Genomic DNA, 26881 nt, shown 5'->3' on the forward strand with positions numbered 1-26881 from the left:
CCCATAGACTGAAGACTCCCTTCTTCCATGTAGAAATGACATATGGCCCAGCCTGGGGAATCTCCATTAAAAAGCAAAACTTTTAGTGTCAGTGGTTATGAATTCCTCTAGACACTAGGGTTTCTGCAGCTAAGAGAAAAGCAAGGAATAAGGAAGAGAGCCTGTGGGGGAAGGCTGCAGCCAGCACAGCCAGACAGAATTGGGAGCCAGTTTTCGTTTGAGGCCATCAGGTTGTGTCCTGGTGGAGATGCCACAGTGGTGAGAGACCAGAAAGTAATAGTAAGTCAGAGTAAGCCAGACGTTAGGAATCTTTGTCTCTAGACCCCTGGCTTTCACGGGAGGACATGGGAACCCAGGGACTTGGATGAGTCCAGGGACAGCTCTCCACCTACAGCTCAGATGGCCTGTCCCCAGTGCAGTGTATTTGTGTGTTTGCTGGATGACTTTTTTTTTTTTTGCCATGGTGCTACTCACACACTCTTTCAAGCTCTCATCGCAAATTAGAGAACATTCTGGAAAATTTAGGTTTTCTGTCAGATCTATGACAGAGGTAGGAGGAATACTTGTTGGAGGTAGTAGAGAGGAAGCAGTGGGCTTTTGAGCAAGCAGTGTGAGAAAAATACTTCATAACTAAGGGCAACCTTCCTTGTCTTATTCAGTCAACTGAAAGTTTATTGAAGACTTAGAGCTGGTTATCTGCATTAATTGCAACCTGCTCAAAGACTCATGATGCACAGCTCTTATCCTCTCCAAAAAGGGGTGTCAAAAGCACATGCATCTGAATGCAAGTGGTGGCCCTACCGCCAACTATCTCTATGAACATACACAAGTCACATAGCATCTCCGAGCCTTAGCTTCCTCATCTGCAAGATGGAACATAACAATAAATTCACCTCCTGTGTCTGTTGTGAGGGTTCAGCGAGAAATAATAAGTGTGAACACTCAGCTCAAGGCTCAGCCCCTAGGAAGAGCTCAGTTAAGGGCAGTTGTTCCTGTTATTATTTATTATTTCAATAGTTTTCTAGCTGAGAGAACAGTTACAGTCTAGCCCTCTCTTTTGGCTCATCACAACTCGCTTCAGTAACCATGCTCTCAGGCTCCCATACCAAGCCCTAGACTTTGTCACTCAGTGGCCCAGCCACATGCCCCTGTGGACTCTGAGGAGGTGGTGAGTACCCATTCCTGTAGGCTTGCATGCTGAGACCCCATGCCGGGCGAGTAATGGAAATGCCTGCCTTTCCTTGAAAAACTAGTAGGCGCAGATGGCAGCGAGGTTTGGTTAAAAAGAAAAAAAAAAAAAAAAAGAAACCAGAAATGCAAGAGAAAAATGAAGCAACCAAATGGCACAGCCATTTCTATCTTTCCCTGAAGGTATACCTAGCATCTCAAAGGTAGCTTGGTGGCATTTTGCGGCAGTGTTTTACAAGTTTGTTTTGGCATTAATCATGTCTTTTTTTTTTTTTTTAATTTTTTTTCCTTGTGTGGCTATTAAGCCTCAGGGCTCCCTTGTGATCTTCTTTCCTGCTTAGCACATGTCCCAGCCCCTTGGCCTGTCTCCTGTCTTCTTTAGGGCTGCCACCTCCAAATCTAGGTCTTGCAGTCCCTCTTCCCCTCAATCCTACCACCTCCTTTTTCACTGCTCTAGAATCAAATAGCTTCATCGTTTAAAGGATTTTAGCACTGTTCACTGTGGGAAAACGTTATAACTGTTAATTGCTGTTGAGTTGGCTCCAACTCATGGTGACCTTGTGTATAACAGAACAAAACGTTGCCTGGTCCTGCGCCATCTTCATGATCATTGCCATGTTTTAATTCATTGTTGTAGCTATTGGGGATAACAAAAACAGCAAATGGTCTTAATAGCTAACATTTATTTATTTATTTATAACAGGCCCAGGGCTTTACATTTCCACTCTTGCTTTATCCTTATGAGAGTCAGACAGGTAGGTATCATTATTATAATTATTATTATCCTCATTTTAAAGATAAGGATCCTGAGGCTGAAGAGGGTAAAGAAAATTGTCTAAGAGGGTCTTTAAACCTCATTCTTCTGTCCTCAGAGCTCAAGTCAGTAACCAATGTGTGGCTTAGGGCTTTGTTGAGGTAAGGTCAGTCTCTGTCCTAGAGTTTTAGATTTACTTTCTGACATGTTAACTTGAATGGCAACAATGAGAAAGTCTGGAACGTTTATCTTTGAGGGTGACTTTAATCCAGCCTCTCCTCTCTTTCCTAGAAATCTGACTACTACGAAATAATCATGCCCAACTAGACTCTATTTAGCAGGACTTTTGTTTGGGAGTCATCACTGAGGACTTCTCATTTGGGAGGAAATGTTTTACTGGGCCATCTACAACACAGGGTGCAGCGGTGGTTCAGTGGTAGAATTCTTGCCTTCTAGGCAGAAGACTGGGGTTCAGTTTCTGCCCGACATACCTCATATGTAGCCACCAACCGTGCTGCTATGATGCTGAACAGGCTTCTGTGGGTCATCCAGACTAAAATGGACTAGGAAGAAAGGCCTGGAGATCTACTTACAAAAATCAGCCAATGAAAACCCTATGGATCACAAAAGTCTGATGGTAACTGATCATGGAGATGGTGCAGGACCTGGCAGCGTTTCATTCTGTTGTGCTTGGGGTTGCCATGAGCTGGGGGTCAACTGGATGGCAGTGAACAACACAAGCTGTTTCATCAGCTGGTATTCCCTAGAGGTCATTCCAGGTAATAGGTCCTTCTTGAAATAAGTTTCCACAAGCAAAGCCTTTTAGGAAGCCCTGGGCACAAAGCTTTCATGTCTGCTGGACTTCAGAGCCTCCCATACGCTAATGCACTTTGGAGAACTCTATGATATGCATTCCTTAATGGATGACTGAACCCCCTTTTCATGGGAGGTATCCAGGTTTGGAGTTCCAGAGAACAACCTTTGATGAAACACTATCTTCTTTCTTCCCCTACATTAAGCATTTTCTTCTCTGTGACTTAGGAAGGCGTGTCCACTGCATATTTCCTGGGAGTTTATTATTTTTGAAGCCTGATCTATGTGAATATCAAATCACTTACAAGACATGGCAGGCCTTCCTGGTGATGAAATCTGCAACGACTTCATCTTTCCCGTAATCACCCAAATGAGTCCTGGAGTGTGGGCCTTTGGCTGCTGGAAAATAGGAAACAGAGTCAAGCTTGGCCCTATCCTGAATTGTATGTGACAGCTCCAGCTCAGTTTCAGTGACAAGAAATGTGTTGAGCTAAAAATATTCTAAGCAGATGTAAATCTAGGAGATGTGCCTGTAACACACCCATGCTTGCCATTTGTTCTACTTCAAGTGTCTCTCGATGCACAGTTGCTATGATCCCAGACAGCCACGCACCCTCTGCATACCACCTGCTTGTGGAGGTAGGTGCACACTGGACTCACCTGGAGGTGGCTTGGTTGCAAGCACCCTGCATCAGCCAGGCACAATGGCAGCCCTAGAGTGGGTGGGAAGAAATGGATTCTATCACAGGAGAGGTTTTAGTTCCTTTTATGCAAATGCTTATGCATTTGTCTCTTTTTTCCAGTATCAGGAGCTTGATTCCATCCTGTGGTTGAAAAACACACTGCCCCCAAGAATCTGCTTAAACTTAACACAGGAGGACCAGCAGCTCATGGGCAATGGTGGAAATCCCCCTCCATGACAAACAGTGCCAGGCATGGGCTCTCTTGGGGGTTAGAGTCTTGTCTGACCTTCAGACATGGAAGCAGAATAATCTGTGCAAGAAGGCTCTGAGATCATCTACAGGAAACCAGTTGCCATCAAGTCAATTCTGACTCATGATCAACCCATGTGTGTCAAAGTAGAACTGTACTCCATAGGGGTTTCAGTGGCTGATATTTTGGAAGTAGATCACCAGGCCTTTGTTATGAGGCACCTATGGGTGAACATGAACTGCCAACCTTTTGGTTAGCAGCCAAGTTCATTAACCATTTGCACCTGATATCCATCTTTTACAGAATGACAATAAAAATACTTACTATAGTTCACTGAACTCATCGAATATATTAGGCATGATAACCAATGTAGCTCTTTTATTCTTGACCTCTGTTGTCAAAGCTGCAAGGTGCATTCTTAGTGTCCGACCAATGTGGCACTTCAGTACATTGGGATGTGCGTCTGCATTCTGGCAGAGTCAACGTGAGCTTTCACATCCTTCTTTTCTTCTTGGGATCTTCTAGAAATCTAAAAGCATGTGTGAGATTTAACCTGAAAAAGCTAAGTTATTCTGACTCCAAGTTTTTCTGAGGATTTCTCTTCTAGTGATCAGCCTTCTTGGAAAAGACAACGGGCCACAATGAGCTTACAACCCTTCCCAAATGAATGTAATATTGGGGTTAGGAATTGGGAGCTGGCGAATTGGATTGAGATAACTGGTCTAACCCAGACCCAAGTCCTTTGAGGAAAACGCCCTAATCATTTTTGAGGAGATCCTGAGCATGTCTCCCAGTGGTAGCCAATTAGAAGTATGATTCCCAAACAGTCTACCAGGTTCCACTGGGGAAGCCTGGACTTGGGAGTCAGGCATGACAGAATTTGATTTCTGGCTCTGTCACTTATGAACTGACCTTAATTTCTGTAACCCTCTACTTCATTATTTTTAACATGGGGATAAATAGTGCCTAGACAGAAGAGTAGCTGTGAGATCATCCTGACAAAGTGGATGCTGCACAAATGGCAGCTTCCATTTGCTGTTGAGAATGGTTAAGATGTATGGGAGAATTATCTGTCTATATTTTCTGTCCTGGTTGAGTTCATGATCCCTATTGCCTTGGGGTGTTAAAGGCTTTGCCAGGCGGAGTAGCAACATCAGCGAGTGAATCACCCTGAGCCAGGACTTAGCTATGCTGGGTTCCCTAGCTGGGTCTGGGCCTGTGAGTCACACGGCCTGCTTTGAGTGGACACCACAGCAAATCACTTTTCCCATTATGAACAACCAGACACACTCTAGTGTGGTGACAGAAAGCAATTATGAACGTAAATGATCTAACCAGACATGGATTCCACCAAGGTTTAACCCATGATTTCCTTCTTACAGAGTAATCACACACTGTTCCGTGGCAGGCCACTGAAGAGGAATCATTTCAGAAAATTATGCTATCCATCTACCACTGAACCACAGGCTTGGGGTGGAGACTAGGGCACAACACATCTGGCTTTACTTTGGACTCTGGTGACACCAGAACAATGATCCATGTCCTCCTTTAAGTATGGGGTGTTCCAGTTCCAGGAGCAAATGTCTTGTGGGCCTCATTCTCCTTTTTCCAAACCAGACTTGGAGGTTTCCATTCTGACGTGTTATGCCCACAGTATCATTAGCACCCCTAGCACTCATATTCCCCTTCCTGTGACGCCGTCAGTTTAAAACCCAGCAATCTAGGCTATGGTCTGGACAGGTCATTGTTACTCTAGTTATATCATTACTAGCTTTCCAATTGCTCTTTATACTATACTACTATTATGCTATCCGTAACTTAAAAATGCTCTTTAGACTACTACAACTGCAGCTCCTAGTACTACTAATACTGTGACTTGTCACCCTTTACTCTATGCCAAGCACTGAGTTAAGCACTTTCACATGTATTTTCTCATTTAATTCCTATGAGGTCACATCGATATTATTCCCACTTCCTTGATAAATCCGACTCAGACTTAAAGAGGTTAAGATAACATGCCCAAAGTCATACAGCTAATTCATGACCGAGCCAGAATGTCAAACCCATCTCACATGGCTCCTGAGTCCAAACTTGTCACCACTCCATGGCAACTGGTCTCTGAACTTATGAAGTCTATGTTATAAAGATAAGCTGAACTGACTTTACTAATCTTATGCCTCGGAAATCCATCCAAAGTCGCTTAAAAAAAAAAAAAAAAAACGCTTATTGACATTTAAAAAGAAATAATAACAAGGCTATACTAATAAATAAAGAAGTCAAGAGATCTTGGTACAGTTGGAGAATCAGACATTGGTTGCCATTAATACATATATAAAACCCAAAACAAAACCCATCGCCGTTCAGTAGATTTTGATTCGTAGCAACACTATAGGACAGAGTAGAACTGCCCCATAGGGTTTGGCTGGTAGATTCGAACTGCCGACCTTTTGGTTTGCAGCTGAGCTTTTAACTACTGCACCAATATAGTAGCTCTTAACCACCAGGTCTCAGATAGAGGTATACATATATAGACATAGATAGAGATACAGATATAGATAAAAGATGAAAAGAAGAGATGTTGACTCCAGCAGAAGGCAAATACACTCACAGAAAAGTGGGTAGAGTACACTAACCAAGCATATGACTTGATGATATAGGTTACCTATGTATCCCTACTGGGAACAAGATATAAAGCATTTCCAGCTTCCCAGGAGGCTTCCCCCCTCCACTGTTCACACTATCATCATCAGTTAGTTTTACCTGATTCTAAACTTCATATAAATGGAGTTATATAGTATGTATTCTTCTGTGTCTGGCTTCTTTCACTTCAAAAATTACCTGTGAGATTCTTCCAGGTAGTGGTTGAACCAGTAGTTTGTTCTTTCTCTCTTGCTGTATAGTATCCCATTGTATGGATATACCACAGTTTACTTATTCATTCTCCTATTGACAGACATTTGGGTTGTTTTCTGGTTTTTTTTTTTTTACTGAGATGAATAAATCATCCATGAACATGCTTGTATATGTCTTCTTTAGGATATAGGTGCCCATTTTTTGTGGGTATATTCCTAGGAATGGAATTATTGAGTCATAGGGTAGGTGTACAGCTAGACTGCAGAAACTACAGATTTCCAAAGCAGTCTTACCATTTTACAGTCTCATCAGCAACGTATGAGAGTTCCAGTTTCTTCACGTCCTTGTCAGCACTTGGCAATGTTCTGATAAACCCTGTGTGCTTTTTCTAACTTTCCTTTTGTGAGAAAGAATTTTCAAAAAATATGCTTATATGTATATAGATCTACACTGAAAGAGGGGGTGAGGTGGGGAGATGGGGAATAAAAAAAAATACTTTAAAGGACAGGACTTTCGATTTGGGATGGGACGAATGGAACCATTATGGAAAGTCTGCAACAAAGTTTTGTTTCATGCATGCATAATTTTGGGTTTATTACAAGCCCTAAACTGTATTTTATAAAGTGACACGTTCAAGGACTGATTCTCTGCCATATACTTAATGAGCTGATACGTACTCCCCAATTTACCCAAGTCATCAGATGGCAAATGTTTTATTTAGCCTAAAACATTAAATATTCACTGATTCAGTCCTGCATTTGTTCACAAAACAAATGTTTATTAAGCACCCACTGTGTGCCAGGCACCGTTTTCAACCTGGAGACATGACACCAAGGATGACAAATATATAGGTGCTGCCTAGAAAGACAGCAAATTAAGTCAGCAAATGCAAGATGGCTTGCTGTGCTACATGACAGAGGAGGCAGCATTTTATTATTCATTCATTCAATAAGCACTTAAATGAGTGATTCCTGGGCACAGACAGGGATGTGTTCTGTACACTGGGGTGAGAAAGAGGCAAAGACCCTTTTGCTGCCGCTATAAGCCTGCAGTCCCTGAGGTAAGAGAGGGCTAAATGTGGTCAGAGGTAGCTGCAGTGTGGCATAAAGAGATATGGGGGCTGAGAACATAGGTGTTTGGGTTAGGTCCCCATTCCTGGGAGAGCCCTTGCCAAGAACAACCAGGTGGTGTGTGCTGCTCCTGGAATTCCTTATGTACACTCTCAAAGGATTCAGATATGAGTTCATGAAAAGGCTGGGCAGTGGAAACCAACTGAATTGTAAGCCAGGGAAGTGGTTAGCCATTCACCTAGGTGGCCCTATTTAGTTACACTCTCACCAGTTATGTCGTTGTTAGGTGCCGTCGAGTTGGTTCCAACTTATAGCCGCCCTATGTACAACAGAAGGAAACACTGCCCAGTCCTGCGCCATCCTCACAATTGTTGTTATATTTAAGCCCGTTGTTGCAATCACTTACCAATCCATCTCATTGAAGGTCTCCCTCTTTTTCACTGACCCTCTGCTTTACCAATCATAATGTCCTTCTCCAGGAACTGGTCCCTCCTGATAACATGTCCAAAATACAGGACATGACGTCTTGCCATCCTTGCTTCTAAGTTGCTTTCTGGCTGTACTTCTTCCAAGACAGGTTTGTTCCTTCTTCTGGGAGTCCATGGTATATTCAATATTCTTCACCAATACCATAATTCAAAGGCATAAACTCTTCTTCTGTCTTCCTTATTCACTGTCCACCTTTCGCATGCATATAAGGCAATTGGAAGTACCATGGCTTGGGTCAGGCGCACCTTAGTCTACAAAGTGACATCTTTGCTTTTTAACACCTTAAAGAGGTCTTTTGCAGCAGACTTGCCCAATGCAATATGTTGTTTGATTTTTTGACTGCTGCTTCCATGGGCATTGATTATGGATCCAAGTAAAATGAAATTCTTGGCAACTTCAATATTTTCTCCATTTATCATGAGTTGCTTATTGGTCCAGTTGTGAGGATTTTTGCTTTCTTTATGTTGAGGTGTAATCCATACTGAAGTCTGTAGTCTGATCTTCATTAGTAAAAGCTTCAAGTCTTCCCTTTCCTCAAGCAAGGTTGTGACATCTGCATATTGTATATGTCTTTATACAATACAATCCTGATGCCTCATTCTTCTTCATACAGTCCAGCTTTTCGAATTATCTGCTCTGCATACAGATGGAATAGGTATGGTGAAAGGATACAACCCTGATGCACACTTTTCCTGACTTTAAACCACATGGTATCCCCTTGTTCTGTTCGAATGACTGCCTCTTGATCTATGCACAGGTTCCTCATGAGCACAATTAAATGTTCTGGAATTCCCATTCTTCACAATGTTATCCATAATTTATTGTGATTCACACAGTGAACTGGCCTTTGCAGACTCAATTAAACACAGGTAAACACCTTTCTGGTATTCTCTGCTTTCAGCCAAGATCCATCTGACATCAGCAATGATATCCCTGGTTCCATGTCCTCCTCTGAATCCAACTTGAATTTCTGGCAGTTCGCTGAGATGAACTGCTGCAATCATTTCTGAATTATCTTCAGCAACATTTTACTTGCATATGATATTAATGATATTGTTTGATAATTTCCACATTCCATTGGATCCCCTTTCTTTGGAATGGCCAAAAATATGGGTCTCTTCTAGTCAGTTGGCCAGGTAGCTATCTTCCAAATTTCTTGGCATAGATGAGTGAGCACTTCCAGCATTGCATTCATTTGTTGAAACGTCTCAATTGATATTCTGTCAATTCCTGATGCCTTGTTGTTGCCAGTGCTCTTAGTGCAGCTTGGACTTCTTCCTTCAGTACCATCAGTTCGATCATACGCAACTTCTTCTCTTTGGTGTAGTGATTCCGTGTATTCCTTCCATCTTCTTTTGTTGGTTTCTGAGTTGTTCAATATTTTGCCCATGGAATCCTGCATTATTGCAACTCGAGCTTGAGAAATGTTGAATGTGTTCTTCCCTTTTGGTTTTCTAACTACAGCTCTTTGTACAATTCATTATAATTACTTTGTCTTCTTGAGCCACCCTTTGAAATCTTCTACTCATCTCTTTTACATCACAACTGTTTGCATTTACTTTAGCTACTTTACGTCCAAGAACCAAGGTTCCGAGTCTCTTCTGACATTCATTTTGGTCTTTTCTTTCTTTCCTGTCTTTCTAATGACCTTTTCCTTTCTTCGTGTATGATGTCCTTGGTGTCATCCCATAACTCATCTGGTCTTATCCCATAACTCATCTGGTCTTTGATAATTAGTGTTCACTGCTTCAAATCTATTCTTGAGATGGTCTCTAAATTCAGGTGGGACATACTCAAGGTTGTACTTTGGCTCTTGTGGACTTGTTTAATTTTCTTCAGCTTCAACTTGAAGTTGCATGTGAGCATTTGATTGTCTGTTCTGCAGTCAGCCTCCGGCCTTGTTCTGACTGATAATGTTGAGCTTCTGCATTGTCTCTTCCATAGATGTAGTTGATTTGATTCTTGTGTATTCCATCTGGCAAGATCCACATGTATAGTCGCTATTTGTGTTGTTGAAAAAAGGTATCTGCAGCAAAGAAGTCATTGGTCTTGTAAAATTCTATCATGCAATCTCTAGCATATTTCTATCACCAAGGCCGTGTTTTCCAACTACTGATCCTTCTTTGTTTCCAATTTTCACATTCCAAATACTAGGGCTTATCGATGCATCTTGATTGCATGCTTGATCAATTTCAGACTGCAGAAGTTCATAAAAATCTTCAGTTTCTTCATTCTTGGCATTAGTGGCTGGTGTGTAAGTTTGAAATAATGAAATGTGAATTATCATCAGTTATAAGCATGATAATTCACATTTCATTAATGTAGAAATCAGGGCTGAGACTGTCGTTAATACCCAAGCTGATGCATTAGAAGGTAAAGAACTCAGGCTGGGCACTTTTTATTCCAATGTCTAGGATCTTTGTAAGGAGCCCTGGTGGAGCAATGGTTAAGTGTTTGGCTGCTAAGTGAACAGTTGACAGATCAAACCCACCAGCAGCTATGTGGGAGAAAAGACCTGGTGATCTTCTCCCATACAGATTACAGTTTAGGAAACCCAATGGGGCAGTTCTGTCGTATATAGTTGCTACGAATTGGAACTGACTCAACAGCAAACAACTCCAACAACATGGTCTTTGTACTTTTGAATATGAATAGATTTTCAAACTGTATTTCATTACAGTCGAAATATAGTGTTCAGTAGAAATATTTAGGAAATCTATTTTTCTAATAAAGATATTGGTGGTGGCGTCATCATCATGAGTACAATATCACTTACTATGTCCCAGGAATTATGCAAATCCTAACAATTGTCCATTCACGTTCCATTTTATGGATTAGCAAACTGAGGTTCAAAGAAGTACTTTGTGCAAGGTCATCTTATAGGTAGCAAGTGGGAGGAATGGGATTCAAGTTCAGACGGTCTGATACCAGTACCCCCTGTTGTGAAGTCACTAGGCTATGTTGCCTTCCCAAGAGAGAGGAGACTTACTTGAAATGGACATATTCACAATTCACTTCAAATGCTTTGAGCAGTGCAGGGCAATGAAAGTATTTTCCACGTTGTCAATGAACACTTAAAAACTCATGTGCTCAATCCAGATTTAGGTGAGGTACAAAGGCACATTTCAATTCCACTCTCCCTTGAACCCCTTGCATTCCAGATTCATGAGGTTCTCTTTATTTTGTGTGATGTCAGGATTTCTCTGCTGGGCTGTGTCCACTCTGGTGGGGCCCCTTTGTCCAGGGAATCAAATGACTTAGTCTCTTTAGACAGGCTGGGCAGAGAGCCCTGGCTCTCATGTGACCAGTGGCCAGGCTAAGTCAGAGAGCTGGGGACCCAGTCTACACCCCCCTCGCTACAGCAGACAGCATTCTCTGTGAAAGGGGGAATAAATACCTTTAGGAAGTAGTTAGCTATCAAGCACTCGCAACCCTGGTATTAAATGTGCCCTTTCTTGCAAAGTGATTGCTGTTGTCTTTTTTTTCAGCTGACTGGGTATCTAACGCTCACCACCATGTGAAGAATGCTGCTGACTTCCCGTAGTTTGTTACTTTCAGCAGTGAATGGTAATTTCTCTCAAATGTTGAACCTTCTCTAGTTTTTTCCAAAGTGACATGAGGTTACTAAAAATAAACACCTGCTTAGAAATGATAGGGACTTTCAGAGGTTAAAAGCACATCTTTTTTTTTTCCCCTACTGTATCTTTTTTTTTTTTTTTTTCACTGATAATTTGAGAACCCACCCCTCTGGGATTAGAAATCAACTCTTTCAAGGCTTTCTGAGTGTCTTGTGATCCCAGTTCTAATAGGCAGTGTGCCAGTTGGAGCGAACAAGTCCCTCTGAAAAGGACAGGCTCTTTGATGACTCTCAGCCCTCCTAATTCCTCTTCTTTGTGGAGTGCCTATGAGAGCTGGCTTCTGGTAGCTGCAACACTGGGAAACAAAATGCAAACCAAACAAATAATCCATTTCCAAGGTTTGCTTACAGAGGGAAGGATCTATTTATGAAACATATATTGTTCAGTTTCAGAGGAAAATCATGTAATCATTGCAAGGGAAAAAGCATGGAAAGTGCTTTATTTTGCATAAAAATCGCCTTGCTCTATGATTTATGTGGTTGCGATATTCTGGCTGGGGGAGCGCAGGCCTTAGTATCCCACTAAAGGAAGGCAGAATTTAAAATGCAGAGAGAATCGCTGGTCACAAGAAAACATCGGAGTTTATAGACCTGCTGTGGAGTTGGGGTAGGGGGAATGGTGGACAAAATAGCAAGATAGAAATGTATTTTGCTTGTGGCGGATCTTAGAGAATAAAGACTGATCCGAAGCTGTGCTTTCCTGCCAAGAGCCAACAAATGATTTCCCTCAATTAATATTTGAGGACTCAGCTCAGTTCTGCTGAACTTACATAGGGTGTATGAGCTAGCAGCATTGACTTAATTTACCAGGTACCGAGATGGCAAAAGGAGCTGCCTCCCCCGCCCCCCGCCACTCTGGTTGAGAAGGCTTTACTGCAGCCAGCTCATGTGTATGAAATGCCCTCCAGACATACCTACCACTTAAAACGTATAGTCTCCTAGGATGTCAGGGCTGGAAGGAAACTAACAGGTCTTTTAGTCCAAAACATCTTTTCAATGCTTGAATTCTCCCCACCACATCCTAGAAAAGAAGGTGACAAGCTTCTGTTTCAACTCCGGCAGAAAAAAAATTAAAAAATCCCATTGCTGTCAAGTTGATTCTGACTCATAGCGACCCAATAGGACAGAGTAGAACTGCCCCATAGGATTTCCAAGAAGTGGCTGGTGAATTCGAACTGCTGATTCTTCGGTTAGCAACATGAGTTCTTAACCATTGTATCACCAGGGCTCCTCTTACAGAAATGGGAGTTTAGAAATCTCCCAGGAAGCCCCTTCAATGGTCAGATGACTGCGGTGTAAGAAAGTGACCCCTTATGTCAAACCAAATATGGGGCCTCTTTTAGTTTTTAGTTTTGTTTCTTCTTCTGACCTAAAGGACACAGGCATTTAATGCTCTCGGTTGCTAACCAAAAGGCTGGCAGTTTGGGTCCACCCAGAAGTGCCTTGGAAGAAAGGCCTGGCAATCTACTTCCGAAAACCAGTCATTGAAAACCCTATGGAGCACAATTCCACTCTGACACATATGGGGTTGCTGTGAGTCAGAACCAACCAGAAGGCAACTGATTTCTGCACTGAAGTTTACACATTACATTTAACCCTTCCATGTAGCATTTAAGTGCATGACACTTGTAGTCAGATTCACCAGAATTCATATCACAGCTCTACTATTAACTGGATATACAACTTTTGGCAAGTTATTTCCTCATTGGAAAGTAGGAAAATACTAACTCCTATTTGTATCAGTCAGGGTGAACTTAGTTTGCTTCGGTAACAAACAGCCCCAAATCTCAGTAGCTTAAAAGAACTACAGTTTCCTTTTGGCTCACACCTGTGTGCACTGCAGTTGAAATACCTGAGGCTCTGACCTCTGTTCTCTCCACTTAGTGACCCAAGGATGGATACTCTGTAATGACATGTGGTTCCACCTTGAAATTTTATGTATCATTCACACTCATGTTCCATCGTCCAAAGGAATTTCATGGCTGTGCCTGATTTTAAGGTGCAATTTTACCATGTTCCTAGGTCAGGGGCCAGAAATATGCAGTGAACAACACCGAGTCCACACTCCCTCACAGGTTTGCTATGCAGACTGTAATAGGATTGTGTGTCAGCTTAGCTGGGCCATAATTCTCAGTATTTTGGCAGATGTATAATGTCATGATCACTTCCCTGTTGAGATTTGATATGTGATCACCCCCGTTATGGGATCTCCTATGAGTAGCCAATCCATTGAAAGGGAGTTTCCTTGGGCACGTGGCCTGCAGCCAAATATACTCAGATGTTCCAGCAAGGTTCGGGGGCTCATTCTGGATACTGCGGCTGGTGCCTGTTCGTCTGAGCTCCAGTTCTCGGGACTTGAGTTAGCAGTTTACCTACAGTCTTGCCTGCTGATCTTGGGATTCATTGATCTTCACAGCCTGTGAACAAGAGCTCTGCTTTCCAACATGCTGATCTTGGGTTCACCCGCCCCCATAGCTATGTAAATCAGGAGAAGCCTCTATCCTGATCCACAGACTTGGGACACTCCAGACTCTACAACTGCGTGAGCCATTTTCTTGATATAAATCTCTCTCTAGATATATATATTTATGTGCCTTACTTGTTTGGCTTCTTTAGAGAACCTAGCCTAAGACATAGACTAAATGGCTTAAATCACGTGATGTACCTTTGGCATAGTGAATGGCAAATGCCAAGTATTATACCACCAGTAGCTGGATGAAAAAGACAACATGGTTGGTAAAGCAGAGTGTCAGTGAAAATGAGGGAAGCCCTCAGAGAGATGGATTGACACGACAGCCACAATAATGGACTCAAGCATACCAGTGATCGTAAAGATGGCACAGGACTAGGCAACATTTTGTTCTGTCATTCATAAGGTTGCCATGAGTCAGAGCCAACTCAATGGCAACTAACAACAATGAAAACAAGTTGGCAGATCACTAAAGGCATTCTCTAGGTTAGACCTTCTTAGCTCCTTCTACTGCTCTTCATGCTACATGATTTTAAATCTTTTTACCATCCTGGTTCATTGTCTCTAAACATTCTATACAAATGACCCTGTTAATGTGTAAGCCACTAGGAATAAACACAATATTTTAGCTGAACACAGAACTCAACAGGAGACTAAAACAATCTCTTCCCTTCTTTCAGATAATACATCCTAAAACATACTTTCTTTTTTTCCTTTCTGGCAATCACAGTGCACTGTTAAATTTACTATCAATGAAACACTACCTCTTCTATGCGTTTTTTTGTGAGGCCATTTCTCCCTAATCCCATACTTGTGTCATTAGCTTTTGATATACAAAGAAGAAGTTTCACATTGTTCCCCATTAAATAGCATCTGTTTGATTTGGCCCATTCTTCCAGCCTAATAATAATTACTTCGGACCAAGGCCTTTCTCATCCAACAGTCAAACGAACACTGTGGAATCAGAGAGGTGTAAAAACATCTTCCCCAATGATAAATCCTGACTAACAGCCAAGCTTGGAAACAATTGCCTCAGCACTTTGTGGAACATCTTAGTTTATTTTCAACAGCTTTACTAAGGTATAAATGATGCCCAATAAAATACACATATTTAAAGCGCTTTGATATTCACATATATCTGTGAAACCATGACCAAATCAAGAAAATGAACATATCCATCACCCCAAAAAGTTTCTTCATGTCTCTTCCTAAACCCTCCCTCTCACCTAGAACACAACCACTCATTCTATCCTATTGATATATGTAGCACCTAGGATGGCACTGGGCACAAAATTGATGATTAATACATACCTGTTGGAGAACTAAAAAGGTGCCCAGTATACTCTGAATGCTTGCCATGCCCATAACAGAAATCACCTGAGGCTGGTCTTTATGCAGAGGTGCCATTTGACATCACATATCTCACCAATGAGACCACAGATGATTAGATAAGGCAAAGGTGGTGGTGGTGGGGGTGGGTATCCCAAAGTGGCCAGATTGTGGATGAGCCAGTAGCTTGGGGTGGCGTGGTGTCAAAGTCCTGTCCAGCTGAGATAGCAGTGCCTAATTAAACCTATCAAATCCTTCCTTCTGGGAAACTGACATCATCAGAACATGTAGAAAGTGAGACACACATATTATTATTCTATACAGCTCACATCCATTTCCATATATATATATATATATATATCCCTAGGTGGCACAAATGGTTAAGTGCTAGGCTACTAATCAAAAGGTTGGTAGGTTGAGTCTACCTAGAGGCATCTTGGAAGAAAGGCCTAGAGAGCTACTTCTGATAAATTAGTGGTTGAAAGCCCTATGGAACACAGTTCTATTCTGAAACACATGGTGTCGCCACGAGTCAGGGCTGACTTGATGGCAGCTAATAACAATGGAACCCTGGTGGCTCAGTGGTTAAGAGCTATGGCTGCTAACCAAAAGTTCAGCAGTTCAAATCCATGAGCTGCTCCTTAGAAACCCTATGGAGCCGTTCTCCTCTGTCCTATACACACACACACACACACACACACACACACACACATATACTCTATTCTAGGCATTAAATGCTTGCAGTGGAAAAATCTGAGAGCCTTGCAAGAAATGTCTATTCATGTAGACTGAAAGTAAGATGAGGCAGAGAGGTAAATAGGGAAGGAGAGAAAAGAGATGTGTGATGGTTAAGGTTGTTTGTCAACTTGGCTGAGCCATGATTCTCAGTGGTTTGGCAGTCGTATGATGTGATAACTTCCAGATGAGATTTGACATTATGTGATCACCTACATGATGAGACCTGCTGTGAGTAGCCAGTCAGTTGAAAGGAAGTTTCCTTGGATATATGGCCTGCATTGAATGCAAGTGAATGGTCTGGCAAGGCATGGGTGGTTTTTGTTCGTGCTGGATCCTCTTTGTTCATCTGATGTCTGATTCTTGGGCCTTGAGCTAGCAGCTTACCTGAAGTTTTCCTGCCAATCTTGGGATTCTTCCATCTTAGCAGCCTGTCTGCCCTGCTCTCTGATCCGCCAATCTTGGGTTCGCCAGCCCCTGTGGCTACATGAATCAGGAGAAGCCTCTATCCTGACCCTCAAACTTGGGCCATTCCAGCCTCTACAACCACATGAGCCATTTCCTTGATATAAATCTCTCTCTCTCTATGTATTTATATAGGTTACTGGTTTTTCTTCTCTAGAGAACTCAGCCTAAGACAAGATGAAAAGTCAGAAGCAGGAAAGATCTGATCATTTGGGGGAACTCTGGCTGTGACTTTCCAGGCACACGCTGTCAGCATTATTATCCCGATGCATTTTTGACTTGTTTTTGTTTGGGCAAAGAGAGCATTCTCCACTGTCCTCTTTTCCACTTGAACTTTCCTGCCTGTACAGCAGTTGGAGCACATGTTTTAGCAATGTGTCTGGAAAAACAAAGTCTCATCAATTAATTACTAACTGTTGTCTGGAGCTCCCAGGTGCTATCTTGGCCATGGAGGGCACGATCCTGAAATGGGGAAGCATCGCTGTTTCTTTCATACCACGTGAGGCAACCAAGCTTGTCTGCTGTCACAGCAAGACTAGCCTGCTGAAGGACTGTCTCCTTGGTGAGCGAGCAAAGGGAAAATGATTTGGAGAAACCCAAATTCTATCGACCCATGCAGCACAAGCCCTGCATTATTCAGCTTCGAGAGTTAATGTATGATTCATGCTATTACCATCAAACTTCTGTTGCAAATAATTCATGCTTGGAACTTTTAAAAGATATACTATTAACATTATCACCAGCAAAATTTGACTGGGCAAATTCTTGAAATTTGATGGAAATGATCGCTCCAGTGTTCAAGATTCTCTTTAAGTGTTCAGTTCTCCATCAAGAGAGGATATAAGGTGGTAAAATTTGGTGCCAAATTTGAAAAGAGGTTGCTGTATTAATTATACAATAATTGTTGCTACATTTTTCAATATGATTCAGACTTGACTTTCTCTGTTTGTCAAAGATCATGAGTGCTGGTGGCTAGCTGGTTAGTGTTGACAATATCCACAGCCAAACTAGAACCCAGGCCCCAAGGAAGATGGGGCTTTGAAACTTCAGGAACAGGCAGGCCTGGGTCCAAATCATTTTGCCCGAGAAGGGACATTTGGCAATGTCTGGAGACATTTTTTGTTGTCACACCTCGGGGGTGAGGGGTACACTGGCACCTTATGGATAGAAGCCAAGGTGCTACTAAATACCTTACAATGAACAGGACAGCCCCAACAACAAATAATTATCCAGCCCAAAATGTCAGTAGTACCGAGGTTGAGAAACTCTACTTCAGACTGAGCCTCGGTTTCTCATCTGTAAAAAGGCGATAATACCTACTTTTTAGAATTATCATAAGGATAATTAAAATTACAAGTAAAGCACCTAAAATGGCCTGGCTTGTACCAAGTGATCAACATGATGTAGGTGTTTTCACGTGAGTAAACATGGTGGTAATAATTACAATTTCAATTTTTCACCCTGGGTTTAGAAATGTCTATAAAGGTGCAGAAAAACCTCTGGTCACCGAGTTAGATGAATCTTTCAGCAAAATATGTACAATTTTAAGATAAACCAAGGTCCTAAAAAGGCATAATGCAATGTTAGTCTTTGGACTACATGGAGTTTTGTTGAAGGTGGCTTGTTTGTACCCCACTCTGAACATGGCCTAAGATCATTACTCCTTTTGTATTGATGAGGATGGGGGTTATGCCAGTCAATTTGTAACTGTATTTATATCTTGTAAATACTGTTATTTGAAATTGGATAATGTAGAGCAGAAACAAGGCTCTGAGATCTTTCAGTTCAAGCTTCTAATTTTATGGACAATGAAACCGAGACCTGGGGTAGTAAAATATCTTGATTAAGATAAGAAAGACCTCACACTAATGAAAGAAAGTCCCCAGCTCTCTTGACTCCAATTCACTGATCTTAAATCTTCTAAGGGTTTTATCTACAAGTAAGACAAAAATGTCCTTAACAGTAAATAAGTCTTGTTTCTTTCCAATTTCATTAAAAAGCATTTTGAAAACTTTTTGAATCACCATTTGAAATAGGTAGCCATCTGCTTACAAACAACACTTTGATGAAGCCAGAATGAGTTTGAGATCAGAAACAAAAACAACTCCTTAGCTGCCTTGTTGGGAACTTTGGGTAAATATGTATCATATGTGGTAAATTACATAAATTATCAAAGATATTTTTGATGAGTCACCGCATACCAGAACATCCTGCCCATGGAATCCAAGTATTAACCTGATGAATGGGATCATGTCTTCTGTGATGACAGTGGAAATTATTGAACAATATCATTGTTCAATATCATTAATATCACACCTAATTAAAATTTTGTTGATGATCATTCAAAAGTGGCTGCAGCAGTATATCCACAGGTAACTGCCAAAAATTCAAGCTGGACTCAGAAGAGGAAATGGAACCAGGGATATCATTGCTGATGTCAGCTAGATCCTGGCTCAAAACTGAGAATACCAGAAAAATGTTTACTTGTGCTTTATTGACTATGCAAAGGCATTTGACTGTGTGGATCATAACAAATTATGGATAACATTTTACAAAGAATGGAAATTTCAGAACAGTTAATTGTGCTAATGAAGAACCTGTACATAGATCAAGAGGCAGTTGTTTGAACAGAACAAGAGGACACTGCATGGTTTAAAGTCAGAAAAGGTGTGCATCAGGGTTGACGTATTCAATACCTATTCAATCTGTATGCTGAGCAAATAATCCAAGAAGCTGGACTATATGAAGAAGAATGGGGCAACAGGATTGGAGGAAGACTCATTAATAACCTGCATTATGAAGATGATACAACCTTGCTTCCTGAAAGTGAAGAAAACTTGAAGCACTTACTGATGAAAATCAAAGACCACAGCCTTCAGTATGGATTACACCTCAACATAAAGAAAACAAAAATCCTCACAAATGGACCAATAAGCCACATCATGACAAATGGTGAAAATATTGAAGTTGTCAAGGACTTCATTTTACTTGGATCCACAATCAACGGCCATGGAAGCAGCAGTCAAGAAATCAAAAGATGCATTGCATTGAGTAAATCTGCTACTAAGGACCTCTTTAAAGTGTTGAAGAGCAAAGATGTCACCTTGAAGACTAAGGTGCGCCTGACCCTAGCCCTGGTGTTTTCAATCACCTCAAATGCATGCGAAAGCTGGATGGTGAATAAGGAAGACGGAAGAAGAACTGACACCTTTGGATTGTGCTGTTAGTGAAGAATACTGAATATACCATGGACTGCCAAAAGAACAAACACATCTGTCTTGAAAGAAGTACATTCAGAATGCTCCATAGAAACAAGGATGGCAATGCTATATCTCACATACTTGGACATGTTATTAGGAAAGATCACTCCCTGGAGAAGGACATCATGCTTGGTAAAGTAGAGGATCAGTGAAAAAGAGATGGATTGACACAGTGGCTGCAACAATGGGCTCAAGCATAACGATGATTGTGATGATTGTGAAGATGGCAAAGGACTGGTCAGTGTTTTGTTCTTTTGTATGTAGGGTTGCTATGAGTCAAAACCAACTTGAAGGCACCTAATAACAATGACATTGTAAAGTTAAGTTCATTAGAGCTTTCAGCTCAGCAGTAAGCACTCTTCCACAGAAGGTACAAGTGGCAATGATGAATCAACCTTGTAAAGTGATCACTGTGATAATAGATACCAAACCCATTGCGGTTGAGTCAGTTCCAATTCATAGTGACCCTACAGGACACAGTAGAATGGCCCTATAAAGTTTCCAAGGAGCACTGGTGGATTTGAACTGCCAACCTTTTGGTTAGCAGCTACAGCTCCTAACCATTACACTACCAGGGTTTTCAATACTAGGTACAGTATATGTATACTTCTGACTTCTTGATGAACAGTTAAGAAGGTATCCCAATTAACTGGAGAGTGCTCAGGTGATTCTTGCTCTAGGACTGGATCAAACTGGCCCAGTGAGGGTACGGCTGGTTTGCTTATTTCCATTGTCTTGAGACCCTCTGCTCAAGAGAAGGTCACTCAAAAGGAAAACACACTTTGCTTCAGCTTTAGTTTTCCAGAGACTACTGGAGAATAATGCCTTTAGCAATAGCCTTCTATTACATACTTTTTTTTTTTTGGGAAAAGAATGTCTATAAAATCTTCTTGAGATATTGGTTTGTCTTGGTGCCCCTTAAAGGCCACTGTAAGATCTTCTCCAGGCAAGAGACCCCAGTCCTGATACTGCTAAGCTGATTATTCATCTTGAAGTAAAATATGTACAATATAAACAAAAGCTAAATGCAGTCCTTCTGGTGGTCATAAAAAAGCATTGAGCATTTGATAAGCAAGTATAAGTTCTGCCTGTAATGCTGATACCACTTTTAGAAAACAAAAGGCTATTAATTCTGTGTCTTATAGTGGATATTCCTGGATGTCAATGAAGAAATGCCTTATTCCTTTTAGAAACATTTACTGAGTCCCTATTGCCTTTCGGACACAGTGCTGGGAAAACAAAGATTAATAAATAAAACCCCTATCCTTGAGGATGGCTCTCACAGTCTACTGGGAATATTAGTTCACAAATAATCATGATACAATTGTAAGAGTGATCACCTATGATTAGGCACATTGGAAAAGGTGTAACCAAGATGTAGTCCCTCCTCTTCAAGGATGCACGGACATTTGTCAGGAACAGAAACCTGGCAAGGGCATTGGAGAAAAGGGAACAGTAGGTTCAAAGGCGCCATAGAAAGAGTGCGGCAAATTCAGGATCCAGGAAAAGATCTATGATATGGAAACGCAGGACTCGACAAGGGAGTGCTGAGAATTGAGACTGAGGACATTAATGAAGAATGTGGGCTAGAACCTGTGAGCCATGGGGAAACCTGGGAGGATTTGTACAAAGGAGTTACACAGTATCTTTCATGATTTAAGAATCTCATAGAGCACGCCGGTGTGGGAAGGTGAACGGTACAGTAGCATTGGTGAGGAGGCTAGGTGGGAGGCTACTGCAGGAGAAGAAAGGAGAATGGTGAGGGCCTAAGCTCTACCAGGGAGCCAGTGGGGTGAGGAGTAGGAGCAGAGTCCAGTAGATACCTCAGCAGTAGAAGCATTCATTTAGCCCAGGTAACACACCTTTTTTGTTCCAGGCATCTGATTAGGCTCTAGAGACACAAAGACAAATGAGGTGTAATTTTTGTCATATTCCTTAGCTTACACCTGACTTCCCATGGGGCCCACCTTGACTTCCTACTATGCCAGGGCTCTTGCCAAATATCCCCAACAGCCCATTATCACCCAAGTGTCTGTATATCACCCAAGTGTCTGTCTCTGATTCTTGTTACAGTTTATTAGCATCAAGAATTTAATTGAATGTTTTCCCTCCCAGCATATACTATTCATCAGGACAGGGTCTGCTGGGTTTGTCTTATTCACCATTGTATTCCAAGTACATTGCTTAATAACTGTTGGTTGAATGAATGAAAGAACTAAAGAGCTTGTAGAATAAATAGAAAGACATGTTTAAAAGTAAGCTCAACACAGCCCCATAAATGCTTGAGCAAAGTGGAGACAGGCATGATGAAAGGAAGCAGTTCTTCTCTAGGCCAAATGGTCAACAAAGGACCCCTTCCATCTAACCACCCTGAATATGGACTTGGGAAAGCCACCCCAGGACAAGGAGACATGTTCCTTGTTCATCTGGAAAGAATTATGACTCACCCCTACATGGAAGCATCCCGGGAAGCTGCCCTAACGTTGTTGTTAGGTGCTGTTGAGTTGGTTTCGACTCATAGCAACCCTATGTACAACAGAATGAAACACTGCCCAGTCCTCCACCATCGTCACAGTCATTGCTATGTTTTAGCCCATTGTTGCAGCCACTTTGTCAATGCATCTCATTGAGGTCCCCAACATAGGACGTCATAAAAGCCCTCCAGGAGAGAGCTTTGTGTAAGAAGGCTGGGCTGCCTCCCACCTCAGTCGTCAGGAAGGACGAGGCTGCAGCTTCTTGGACAATGTCATGCCAGAATGTGGAGGATGGGAAGTGAGAGGTGGGAGTGGAGGACTCAAAGAAATGGAAACACATTTGCTGGCAGCCGGAACTCCCCTGACCCACCCACAGAGGCAGCCTCTGCAAAAACTCCCTGAGGGCAGTCCTAGGATATCCCACATGTGTCAGGTGAAGCCTCAAGAAGAAAGAATTTCTTGATGCTCATTCAACCCAGAAATACTGAAAGGAAGTCACAGACTCACAAATTATTAAAACTTGGAAGAAATCTGAAAATCTTACATTGAGTTTTTTTACTTAAATAAAATTATGCATACATTCCCCTACAGAGAAGGGAGGAGGTGCTCTGGGGCGGGTTGGGTGGATAGGGAGTGCAACCCAGATCCACTGATGTTTCTTCCTCTCCATCTTCCAAATTTCAGCTTAAATAGCTTTTCCTTCTGGAAGTATTCCCTCACTTCCCCAAAGTTGGATCAGGAGATCTTGGTAGAGGATCTAACACTTCTCCTGTGAAGAATATCTCAATAGTCTGCTTACTTCCTGTATCTACCACCACCCCCAATTAGAATATAAAATCCATGAAGATGACACTGCATGTATTCATTCACTGAATAAACATTTATTGAGATCTAACTATGAGCCACTGAGTGTGCTGGACTTGGGGGTTATCATGGTGGTCACGACAGATGATTCCTGCCCTCAGAGGGTTATGCTCAAGAAGCTTTGCCATGCTCGTGACTTGATTCTTAAGCCTAACTCTCATAATCAGAGCCTGATACATATCTGTTGAACGAATGAATCAAATGCAATAAAAGGAGTCTGGGAGTAATATTATTATTTATTGCTCCACAAAGACGTTTTCTAAAATTGGACCACAGCCGCATTGAGAATAGCCTATACTGATTTCCAGAGTCCAGATAAATAATTCAATCTGTCTCTGCTCAGACAATTTATCAATGGGAAAAGAAGTTTTGAAAACATTTGCTTTTGGAAGATGGGGCTAGCCCTTTACATAGTGGTGCTGGCAGCCGCAGGCGGCTGCTTCATTTAACACCATTAGACAGGGTGCCATCACTGCACTTTTTGTGGCTTCTGCAGGGCCACTCAGAAAAAGAATTACCTGCAGTTATGAAGAAGATCAGTTCAAAGTACTGGCCCAATAGGGCACACATCAACTGTGGCCTACCCAGTACTCTCCTTCCTTGCTAACACACCACAAGTCTGTTTGGAGCAGCAATGTAGCCAGGCCTGGGCAAGACATTGTCCATCCCTTCTCCTTTATAGCTATGGGTCACTGTTCTGGTCAATCATATGGAAGTGGTGGTCATCTTCAGGGCTCTGGAAGGCATTTCTTTTCTTGATAAATGGAAAAGATGCAGCTATAGCTGCTATTTCTTCTCCCACCTCCCATATTCCTGTCTTGAACGAGGATATGACTCAATAGCTAACTTGAAGCTATGAGGCAAAGACCAAGAGAACCAGAGAGATGGGCTTTGGTATCACCCAGCTACTAGATTTGGGTTTCTCAACCATGGCACTATGGACATTTGGGGCTGGATAATTCTTTGTTGCGGAGAGCTGTCTGGTTTATTGTTGGATGTTTAGCAGCATCTCTGGCATCTAGTGACAACCAAAAATGTGCCTCCTCCCCAGCTGTGACAACAAAAACTGTCCAGTCATTACGAAATCCCCTATGCGAAGGCAAAATCATCCTCATATGAGAACCACTATATTAGACTAATGAACAAAACTTCCTATCACTGGATTTCATGTAAAAGGAGAAAACTAAATCCTTATTTGTTTAAACCTCTGCAGTTGGGTTTTTTGCTAACTTGCAGACAAAAGCATTACTCCTGATATATACAAGGTAAACGCGGCTGGCACATATGTGCTATTTAATGAGTACCGCAACAGGGTATTGAATAAAATAATGGTGCTCTTTGTTCAGCTGCGTATTTGGACTCTGCTCTACAAAGGCTACTTCCAAGACTACCCCGGCTCTACCCTACACCTCCTTAAAAAACCGTGTATTCAAAAAAGCTCTTACTGATTAAAAATCTAGGCTAGTCTCTGACACTCAATACTGTTAGTTAAGAGGCAGCAGAAAGTAGCTGGTGGCAAAGAGCACTGAATCTGACATCAGGCTGCTGGAGTTCAAATTTCGTCCTTAGAAGCTTGAACAAGTGACCTGGGACAAGTGACTTAGCTTCTCTGGGCCCCATTTCTCTCATCTCAAAATGAGAGTAATAACAATGTCTGCCTCCAGTGCCATTAAAAGGGTTAAATGTGTTGACCCAAGTAGTGCATACTTTTTAAAAAGTGAGATGATAAAAAGATAGGAAAATACTGTAACTGGAAATCCTAATACAGTATCAGTCAAGAAGGGTAAATTAGGTTGAAGACTGGGAAACAGTGAACTTTAATACACTGCTGGACACCCTACTCCACTCTAAGTGGAGGAAGATTTCTCCACTGCCAGTATAAAGGGTATTGAAGTCAGGGAAATCGGCACTCTAGATTTTGTGCTGCAAACATCGAACCACAGATTTATACTTTTTTTTCCCCCAAAATATCTTGGCTTTGTCATGTAGCTACAACCCAGAAAGATTAGTAAATGCCTCTGAAGGTCATCAGCTGCATCCTTCAGCCTCCAGAGAGAATGTGCTTCCGCAGCACGTACCCATCCATTACGTGTATAAAGACATTCCCGAAGCAGAGACATGAGTAGACAATCTCCTCATTGATTTCTGCCTTATGCTGTGAAGAAGCTCTTCCTTCTGTGTAACTCCCATTTCTCATGGTGCCCTGGAAGACCATGTTCTTTTGAACTGTTCTCTTGGAAAACAAATCACAGCCTGAGAGAGTTGAGCGCCTCAAAACCACTTTTAGGACGTTAGATAGATTTGGATCTTCAGGAAACAATTTGTTGTGTTTGTGTGCCCCCTCTTCTACTCCCAATACAATGTCTCCATCTTCATTAAAGGAGACCTTACATACTCTTTCAAAATATGATGCAGCCCACAATGAAAGATTCCTGCAGGGATAATACAAACCATTGGTCACGTCTTGAAGAAGCACAATCTCTTAAGAGAAGTACAGTGGTTTTTCTCATCTTTCTCTTTTTCTGGCTACTGGAATCAGAGTGGAATCTCTAAAAGCTGAAGTTTGTAATAATTACAACTTGAGCCCTACTGTCATTTTGGTATGGTGTGATCGTTAAAAATGGAATTCTATAATTTGAATTATTGATCACCATGTTCACTCAGGCAGCCATTCTTCCTTTCGAATAGTCAGTAAATCTCAGCTGACTAGAATTCACACTTTGAAAAATACCAACAAATCCTGGAGCTTCAAATATAGTCATGGACATTCTCTCTCGAGCTGAGAGCTGTCTTCCTAAGACATTCTTCACAGAGTATATGTAAAAATCAGTAGTTAGGAGTAGGTGATCTCCAAGGCATTAGGCTTTGCTGTGGTGGTCTGAGGGCAGTACTTAACAAACTTTAATGTGCATATAAAACACCTGGAGATCTTGTTAAAATGCAGATTCAGATTCAGTAGGTTTGGGGTGGGGCCTGAGATTCTACATTTCTAGCAACTCTCAGGTGATGCTGATACTGCTGGTCCACAGGGTACCCTTTCAGCAGTAAGGGTCAGGCACCTATGATGTTGTAAAGAGATCAACTGCTGGCCTGATTCTGACATTATGCATGTTACTTCTACCCAAATCCTATGAACTCTCCATTCTGTGAGTGGTAAATCAGGACAATAATATCTTATGCTAGGATGTTCTTAAGCAGCATGATTCAGTGAGTGGGTTATCTCAGGGGAACCTGGCAGTGGCAACTGCACACACTTAGCCAAAGGTTCTAAGAGATTAACCAAGGAATGGCCTCTGTGAAGTGCGACCTCCAAGCAGACATACAAGAGCTCAAGTAATACGTGATAAAATCAAAGAGGCCAAAGAGAAATGTTATGGCCAAACTCAGGAAAGCTAAGAAAATGAAAAACAAGACCATCTTAGAAATCAAGACCTTTGGAAGCCACTAAAGGGAAAATTGCTAACATATATAATTAGGAACAAGAAAGCAGGCTGGAGACAAGTGATTAAAATTGCATAAAAAGGGCAAGAGTTAAAAGGAATTCGAG

The 26881-nt window shown here is 41.8% G+C and overlaps 1 long non-coding RNA gene across 3 annotated transcripts in view; it reads left to right on the top strand.

The window, feature by feature from the left end:
- LOC126064781 (uncharacterized) overlaps positions 1–26881 on the top strand; it is a 185642-nt gene that overhangs the window by 35547 nt on the left and 123214 nt on the right. Inside the window, exons 4-5 of one of the 3 annotated variants that reach the window (XR_007514640.1) lie at positions 11589–11667; positions 14154–15640. The exons of the other annotated variants lie outside the window; for them this stretch is intronic. This is a non-coding gene — a long non-coding RNA (uncharacterized LOC126064781). Of the gene's footprint in view, positions 1–11588; positions 11668–14153; positions 15641–26881 lie in introns of those variants that run through there. 3 annotated transcript variants of the gene reach the window in all.

The sequence above is a fragment of the Elephas maximus genome, chromosome 21 (genome assembly GCF_024166365.1).
Source record: "Elephas maximus indicus isolate mEleMax1 chromosome 21, mEleMax1 primary haplotype, whole genome shotgun sequence".
NCBI classification, from domain to species: domain Eukaryota; kingdom Metazoa; phylum Chordata; class Mammalia; order Proboscidea; family Elephantidae; genus Elephas; species Elephas maximus.